Raw genomic sequence first — 9,724 nt, forward strand, 5'->3', positions numbered from 1 at the left:
TATACCTACTTCTCACAAGAACCATGAAGATGGTAAAAGGACAGTTTATGGACACAGCAAAGAAACCTACTTGATATTATGCCTGGGGGCCCATTAAGTAGAAAGTGGGATTTATTAAGAAATTTTAAGATATGAATTTGATGGGTTGTGTCCAGCAATATGCAAATAGAATAAGTAATCTGTTTGAGGAGGGGATCTTGTGTAGCAGCTCCCGTTCCCATCCTAGTTTGCTGATATGTCCCTCTCTTCCCTTTTCTTGAAGAAGTTGCTAGGTTCCCTTCCTGAAACCCTGGCATTGCTTGCACAATGTCTTGCACAAGAAGAAAAGCATAATCTCTTGCACACGAAGAAAAGCAAACAGTTTGACTTGGCAGAAGTACTGTTATCTTTTCATTGAGTTTCCCTTTGCACGCTTATGCATGATGTGGAGAGAGCGGACAGTTCTGGGAGAAGGAGAGTGCTAGTACCTGGGGTTATCTACTGAAGCGGAAGGGTGGGAGATTCAGGGCAGACAAAAGTATTTCTTCACACAGCATATAGTTAATTTGTGGAACTTGCTGCCGCAGGATGTGGTCATGGCTGCCAGCTTGGAAGGCTTTAAATGGGAGCAGACAAATTCCTGGATGACATGGGCTATCAATGGCTACTAATCATAATGGTTATCTAGTCCCTCCAATCCCTCTCTGTATCAATTGCTGGGGAGCACAGGCAGGATGAGGCTGTTGCAGTCTTCCTCTTTGTGGACTTCCTAGAGGAACACAATGCTGGACTAGATGGATGTTGGTCTGATCCAGCACAGCTCTTCTTATATTACTTTTTATGGGGGCGATTAAGAGATTAAGGCCAGATCATGGCAGAAATGTTTGCCATTTGCAGGTCCCGGTAAATAGGATGACAGAGTGTCTAAACATTTAGGGTGCTACAATTGATTGGATTTATAGGACATATCAATCATATGGTAACCAGCCTGCATTTCCTACTTTAGTGCTCACTGTGGTAAAGACTGGTACACACATGGCAAGCACACAAAACTTGAATTGCTGTTAATTCTGCGCACACCCCAAAAAGTATCCATGATCTAGTGGTAGATACTAAGTTTCCATTTGGGGATAATTGGCCTAATAACACACTAGACCCAGTTTTGTGTAAGCATTACGTATTCTGTTCTAATCTCATCTTTCTTTTTGCATGAACACCACTGTGAAGCTTAGGGTCTCCATTTCACTAGCGAAAAATGATCTGTTAAGGATATGATCACTATTCAGTCTGTCTTCTAGCCTGTTCTGGCATACTCAGAGGCTGTTCTTATCCCTAAAGGTCTGTGTTACAGTGGTGACAAGTTAAATTACTAAGTTACTATAAATTAATGTTTTTCAGTAACTACAGGGGACTTTAATTTGAAACAACGTTAATTACATGGTGATTCTCGTTACCTGTGCCGCATTATCTCCCTGAAACCTGTGCAATTAATTTGTGTCATTACTGTTGTTGCTGCTGCTGCTTTCAAACATAAACCGTCCTCTCATTAGTTATCACACACCCAGCAGTAGCCTATTTTCTTAAAGGCGTCTTACAAATCGACACCCAGCTTTAGTTACTTGCCATGGTATGTAGAACCAGATGGAATAAAATGGCCAGGTCAGGGGTGGGGTGGGGGAGGTAATGCAGCTGAACTACAGGAGCCTAAACTGCAGAGTTCTCTCAATTATCCCCCAGTGGGCCTGCGTGCACTGAGCAGAGGGATGGACTGTATAGCTGAAGCACCTCTCTTACATGCTGTCTAGTACTTCCTCATAGAAAGCTCAGAAGGAGAAAGAAGATGATCTTGGTCTTTGTTTTAGCAGCAAGGAACACCTAGTAGTTATCATCTGTATGTCCCCAAGACCACAGTTATGTTCATGAACAGTCCAACAGTGCGGTCCTAAGCAGAGGTATTCCCTTCTAAGCCTATTGGCTTCCAGGTTGTATCACTTGTCTGCCGTGTCCCACCTCACCTCCTTAAAACACAAGAAGTGGATTTGACATTCCAGATACATGCATATGATATATGGGTGTCCAGTTCAGGGGGGCCTTATGCATGATGGCTATTAATGAACCCTTTAATGGCAGGGTTGCCAATTTTTGGAAAGTTGCAAAAATGGAAATTGGTGAGGGAATTTGGTTGTGTTGATTCCTGTTTCCTGGGTGCCTGGGAGAGAAAACTAAATTCTTGGATTTTATCCTTAGGGCAGGATAAGCAGTATTAAACAGCTCTCCTTCATGGACTGGCAGAAGCCATTTCTAATGGGAAGAAGGGGCTGCTAAAATCCTGAATGCTCCTCATTTGCCCACAGAAGTTCTGAAGGCCATGCAAGATTTATAGAGTACCCCCTAGGGAACTCTATTGACTGGGTTAAGGATCACATAAAGATTAATCCTGATTTTCACAAAAATGTGATAATAGCATCTTCTTGTTGAAGAAAGATTCTACTCATCTCATTATTCCTGTCTACCAATTCCAGCTGTGTTGCAAAATGTGCCAAAGCCTGTACACAAGCATCATCTTTACATCCTTGCTGTATTCTACAAACACTAATTCTATTCCTATAATCTGGCTAAAAGCCATTTTCTTAGGTCATATAGGTGCATTCCTTGCTTCATGTGGCTGAAGAAGCAAAGCAACAGCATGCTTTGAATGCCAAACCAATGTATCAGTGCCCAATAACTCAATCTTAGCTGTGGTCCTAGTCTATTCCTTTGTGTCCCAAATACTGGTTTATACATACACTGTTGGATATATAGTGGGAGTTGTAGAACAAGCAGAGGAGAACAGAAAATTGTTAAATTGTCCATGATTGTGTCTTACATCTACTGACTTAAATCACACACTGCCTCCTTATTGCTATAGCTGTTGTAGTGTCATATACAAGAGAATCCACTGAAACCTTCACGACACTGCACTCTGGCCTGCACACACCCTTTCAAAGGTACTACTGAACTGAAAGTGGGAAGTACCTAAGGGGCTGGAACCTGATAGCATGCCTCATTAAAAAACCAGAAAATTCTGCCTATGTGTAACCTGTATTTTTCTAAAGTTTTAAAAATGAATCAGAATGTTCCACAGACCAGGGTTATTCTACTGTCAATGGAGAATTCAGCCCACTCCCCCCCAAAAAAAGGTTATCAGAACAAAGCCACAGGTACTCTCATAGAACTGTATTGAAATACACTTTGAATGCAATTCTTAAGTCATTATCAATGGTAAATCAATATATTTCAGTTTTTGAACATTTGAATCAGAGTCCTTAATCTATAGATTTAAGTGATGAGGAGACCCCAGTCAGGAACATTTTAGCAAATTCAAATGCTAAATTGATGGTGTTCAAAGTGTTGCCAGCAGGCTGGAATTTTTTGTCCCACTTGAAAAGTGTTCGGGTAACTCTACTTTGGGAAATTCCTGGAGATTTGGGGGCAGAGTCTGGGAAGGGTGCTCAGCAAGGGTGTGATGCCATAGAGTCCACTTCCTGAAGCTGCTGTATCTTCTTCATGGTTTCTGTGCATCACACCTCTGGGATATAGTGCGCCTGCGCTGACCCTGATCGGTACAATGGAAAGCAAAAGGAATTTTCGTGCCCGCTCCCCAGTCACGTGCCAGGCTCCACTGCGCATGACCAAGAGAGGGGCACGACAATCCCACCAGTTCTCTTCTGACCGCAGCGCTGGTAGGACTATTTCTGCCTCGGTCGGTAAAACTATACTTTTTTGGGCCTTTTGGCCTTGTTTTATTCAAGTTTAGTTAGGAAAGTTTTTCCGTTAGTGTTTTGTTGGACTTTATTTTCTACCATCCCTTCCCCCGGCCTATGGCCGCTCTCTGCTTTGGTAGATAGATTCTGTGAATCTCCTAGCAGGAGCCCCATTCCATCCACCCACGTCAACACTCACGCTGACTACAGATGTGTCCCTCTGGGGATGGGGCGCGCATCTCAAGGGTCTTTGTGTAGGGGCTCAATGGGAGTCCCATGTAGCACACAATCATATAAATTTCCTGGAACTCCTGGCAGTGCTGTACGCACTCAGGTCTTTTCAACACCTAGTGGCCAAGCAAGTGGTTACAGTTCTGACAGACAACACCACAGCCCTGTGTTATATCAACAGACAGGGAGGTATGATCTCCGGGGGGCTATGTCGCCTAGCCCTGGAACTATGGGTCAAGTGTCAATCATGGAACACGTTCCTAAGGGCCGCTCATCTGCCAGTGACACTGAACGTCCAAGCAGACTTCTTGAGCAGAGGGGGGGCAGTGGAGCACAAGTGGGAGCTCAATTGGATTTATCTTCACCCAATCTTTTGCCTTTGGGGCCATCCACAGGTGGATGTGTTTGCAACACGTAGCAACAGTAAATGTCGTCTGTTCTGTTCCAGAGTGGGGATAGATCCACTATCTCTGGGAGACGGTCTTCTAGTCCCGTGGTCATGTCTTCATGTGTTCCTTTTTCCTCCGATTCCTCTAATACCCAGGGTACTGGTCAAGTTAATGCAGGAATGTTAATATGGCCCCGACAACATTGGGTCTACACTCTGGTTCACCTATCCAAGGGCTCCTTCATTTACCTTCCTCCAGCCGCAGATGTCCTCGCAGAAAAGGGTCAGATTCTGCATCACGATGTGAAGCGTCTCAAGCTCACGATCTGGAGGATCCTTTTTGATTGGTCAGAGAAAGGATAGATCACGTCCTATTGAACTGTCGCAGACCGTCTACCCAAGTTTCTTACACTGGGAAGTGGAAGAAATTTTTGTCTTACCTTACCTTGTTAGGATTGTCACCACCACCATCTGACCTGATGGCAATCTTTGGGTTCTTATTGTCTCATGTAGACCTAGGACTCAGTTGTGCCTCGCTGAAGGTCTATTTAGCTGCAATTTCGGCCAATCACCCTATGATTGACGGTCACGCCATCTTCTCTCACCCCCAGACCAAGAAGTTTCTGAAAGGTCTTTCCCCTGTCACGTGGACCCACGCCAGCATGGGATCTACCCATGGTGCTTGCAAGGCTCAGGGACAAACCATTTGAACCGATGGCTACTTGTAGTCTACAGCTTTTGTCGTGGAAGACAGCCTTTTTAGTCGCGGTCATCTCCACCAGGAGGATGGGCGAGTTATCGGCACTCCGCTGTGACCCGCCTTATTTGAGTTTTCGTCATAATGGGGTCACGTTGGCTCCAGATGTTTCTTTCCTGCCGAAAGTTGTTTCTGAGTTTCACCTGCAAGCGGATATTCTTCCAGTGTTCTTTCCGTTTCCCTCAATGGAGGAAGAACGCTGTTTTCATTTGTTGGATGTCAAAAGAGCTTTACTCTTTTACCTAAATTGAACACGGCCTTTTCGGAAATCTCCGGCCTTGTTTGTCTCTCATGCTCTACCCTCTCAAGGGAAGAAGCTGTCACCCCAACATCTATCCAAGTGGATTGTGGAGACTATTAAGTTGTGCTATATGCTACCCAAGAAGTTGCTCCCGGGTCCACTAAGGGCACACTCTACCCGGGCAGTGGCAGCATCCACAGCCTTCCTGTGAGGTGCGTCATTGGAAGATATCTGCAATGCAGCTACTTGGGCCACGCCTCACATGTTTGTGAGGCATTATGCCCTCAATGTTCGTCTTCATCAGCGTTCAATTGTGAGACGAGCAGTGTTGCAGGCGGCACAGATTTAGGACCTCAGCTCCCTCCTCCAGGTAGGTGGGCATTGCTTTTCAGTCTCCCAGAGGTGTGATGCACAGAGACCACGAAGAAGATAAACAGGTTGCTTACCTGTAACTGAGGATCTTTGAGTGGTCATCTGTGCATTCCCACCACCCACCCTCCTTCCCCTCTACTTTCGGTCCTTCCTTGCTTTCTTTGGAGACTGAGGGCAGTGGTCAGAAGGAACTGGCGGGATTGTCGTGCCCCTCCCTTGGTCATGCGCAGTGGAGCCCGGCACGTGACCGGAGAGCGGGCGCGAAAATTCCTTTTGCTTTCCATTGTACCGATCGGGGTTGGCGCAGGCGCACTATATCCCAGAGGTGTGGTGCACAGATGACCACTCGAAGATCCTCAGTTAAGGGTAAGCAACCTGTTTTTTTCCGGGAGAAATTACCCTTGTTGCCTGGAGGTCAGTTTTAATTCTGGGAGATCTCAGGTCCCAAATGGAGGTTGGCAACCCTAGTTCTAGTTAGTTCCACACTCAAAATGTTGGCAGTAAAACTTTGACTGGCTTAATGTTAGATGGAGAACCAAGGTGGAGGATTTGCAGGATTTAACTAAGTAAATTCCTTTGCAATTATGCAAAGTTGTCAAGACTACTGCTTAAGAAAAAATGTTGTTTTTCATAGTAATACAAATTCTCCTACTAATAGGAGCATGGTCTTGATTTTGCCACCCATTTTGGGAAAAGTTACTTATCTGTTTCTAAACAAAGAACAGAAGAACTGATTCACTCCCCTCCTCCCAGTTCTAAAAAGAAAGATGCCATGAAGCAATACCAGAGTAATGTTAATTGTTGTAACTCTGTAGCACTCACCATCAGTAAGACCTCTTGTGCTCTGTTTTTAGGAATTGGGGTTCATGGAGCATTTGAAATGCACAACATGACCTCTTGTTCTCTGGATTTCTGTCAGTGCTACATGAAAGAGTGCTTGTGTTGGGATGCTTGGCTCTTCAGCTTCTCTCTATTTAGCATGTATTTACAGAGATGTATGAATATTTGATTAATGAGTCATGGTCTCTGGAGAAATTTAATAACTACTCTGCAATACAAAGCTAGCTCCTTTACTGTTAACACAGCTGCCAAGGGAGTCTCTGACACTAAAGCCCTTCCTGGATCTAATGAATGCTGGGAAGTAAATTCCTTCATTACAAGGGAAGACATTATTCACTCCCCAGTTTTGAACTTTTGCAAGCTCACTTTAGCCTCCCTGATTTGTAAAGATTTTTCCTGTGGAAACAAGTTGTAGCATGTGACTTGTAGAAAGAAACAGTTCATGTGGCTGTGTTTTGTTAAAAGTTTATTGGAAGACCAGGTTACACATCTATCTCTTACACCCTCCAGATGAACATAGAGTCACTTTTGAGTTCTTGTAAAACCCCTATGCTCACCTCGCAGCCGGAGTGTGTTTGTTCTTTTTAAATATATGTGATGAAAAAAACCCTCAATGTCCCATGAATATGAAAGCAGCTTGTATAGCCCAGGCTAGCTTAAGCTTGTTACCTAAGCAAAGTCAACCATGGTTAGTACTTGGATGGGAATCTGGCAAGCAGGACCACGGCTGCTATGCAGAGGAAGGCAATGGCAGACCACCTCTGCTCATCTTTTGCCTTGAAAACCCCATGAAGGGTCACCATGTGTTGATAGCAACATGACGGAACTTTATTATGAATACTAAATGATTAAAAATGAATTCTGCATGTGAAATATTAGGCTGTGCACTACATAGTGCCTTAATTTTTAGGCACACACACTAAAGAAAAGATGCCCTTCCCAGCTCCTCAGATCTCATCAGAGTACTGATCAGTAAGTCACACTGAATATAATGGGATTTACTCCCAGGTATGTGCACGTAACAAGTTAGAAAGATTTAAGTTCTAGAGACATGTGGAAGGAGGGCTACTAACACCTTTGCATATGTATATGTAACTAACAGTTTTAAAGTGCATTCCAAAAAGGGGGGAAACACAGGGTTCAGCTAGAACACATGATGAACAAATAGGTCTGCAATCCAAATGCCATTGAATGAGGCAGAAAATTCCATTATTTTTAAAGATAAGGAGAAAAATCTATAGAACCACATGACTGATGATACCACAGGCTTGATCTACAACCTCAAGCACACTTGAAACTGGGAGTCTGCATGGCCCAGTCACAAGATTACATGATCACACCAGCTCCTGGTGGGAAAGGTGCAAACTCTTGCTACCTTCTTTGGTTTAGAGCTCTGACAACTGCTCTGCTTTGGTGCACAGCAGCTGTGCCAAGCAGTTTCCCAACCCTAGTGACTAGAGTTTGCACAGGCTTATCTGCTGGAACAGGAGAATGTGTGGGGCAATATTATGGATTGCACTCCAGAAGGTTATTGTTTCTTGCCCAGCACCTGGGACAGAATTATGATTATAATTTGTCCAAAGACTAGCCCAGGTTGGAATAAACCACATGCCTACATTTTTTTTAGTACTGAAAGATCCTTTGCACCAGAAGAGTCCTGAAACCAAAGTCTGGACTTTTTTTACAGGCTCAGGCTCAATTGGTGTGCAAGTTAGAGGGTCTGTCTTTCACACACGGTCTGCAAACAGCCTACATGTTTACTTGCAGGGCTATTGGTTTCAGTGGGGCTAGCTGCTAGTGAAATGTATACAGGATTAATAAGGTCCCTAAAATTGCAAGACAGCCTTTATCACTCACTTGAGAGACTAGTAGGAAATCTATTATAGCTCAGACCATAGGTCATTTCGGGGGGGAACGCGGGGGAACGCAGTTCCCCTGGGTGAGGTGCAGGGGGCGGGGCAAATGATGAAGCCACGCCCCCTGCTTCCGGCCGCCCCGCTTCCAGCCTCATTCAGCCAGGCGGAGGCAGGAGAAGAGGGAGGGTAAGTTGCTTCCTCCCCGCCTCTCCCCACCCCTGCCTGCCTGGGGCCAGGGAGGGCCTTGGCGGGGCTTCCTCGCACTCCCGCTGGCCTTGCAGGTCCACTGCCGGGCCCCTGATGTCAGGGGGTGTGGCATATGCTAATGAGTTATGCTAATGAGTTCCCCTAGCTCTTTTTCTACGAAATGACCCCTGGCTCAGAGACTCAGGGTGCACAGTCTGTAAGTGCTCAGAGGCATTTCTTTACAATTATTTCATATGTTTCACAGCTAAGTGCTGTCACAGGAAACAGCTTCCAGACAGTAAGCACTATTCAGTCTTGGATCAAATTAAGCTATTGCATTTTTTAATCGGCTCTTCTGCCCAAAAGCTCAGGGAGGTATGTATTTGGCCCTCACAACAACCCTGTGAGGTAGGTTAGGCTGAAAGTGAGCACAGGGCCCAGCATTGCTCAAGGAGTTTCATGAATGAGTGGGGATCTTAGTTTAACATTCTAACTACTACATTCATGCATTCATGTAAGTATACACCTATGTAAAGCTGAAACGCATCTAAAACATTGATGCTAGAATTAGGAGCTCATTAGGATAGGAGAGAAATACTTTTATTATGGATGTGATTAAAAGCACTGATTACTGACTTTCTAATTTTCAATTGGTACTGTGCCTTTTTTTTTGCATTGAGCCTTCCAGAGGAAATAACTCACTGCTCAATTGCTCATTCTCCATTTTTATTTCTAATATCTGTGAAAAGATCAATTCTCACTTAGAAAGTTAGGTAGATATTTTAGTGGTGTTACTTCAGTTAAACTACTTGAAATAATGGGGAGAAATGTAAAAAAAAGATAAATTTAGTGCAGAGGCATTCACGGGAGGCTTTAACTGCAGCTTAGAATTATACATGCTATGCAGAATTTCCTGCAACCCCTTCTCCTTAGGGCCACAATGCATTACAGCAGACGTATAATGAAGCTGCTATAAAATCTCTGGTAATTAAGGGGGATTTGACAGTAATTGCAACAGTGAATCAACTTAATTATTACCTGCTTCAAAGAGAGCTAAACTGATGTTATAATCTAACCTTTTCTACTTTTAAAATGAGAGATTAAACAAGTATGTATAGCATTTAAGAATTA

The sequence above is a fragment of the Gekko japonicus genome, unplaced genomic scaffold (genome assembly GCF_001447785.1).
Source record: "Gekko japonicus isolate JY-2015 unplaced genomic scaffold, Gekko_japonicus_V1.1 scaffold2287, whole genome shotgun sequence".
Lineage (NCBI taxonomy): Eukaryota > Metazoa > Chordata > Lepidosauria > Squamata > Gekkonidae > Gekko > Gekko japonicus.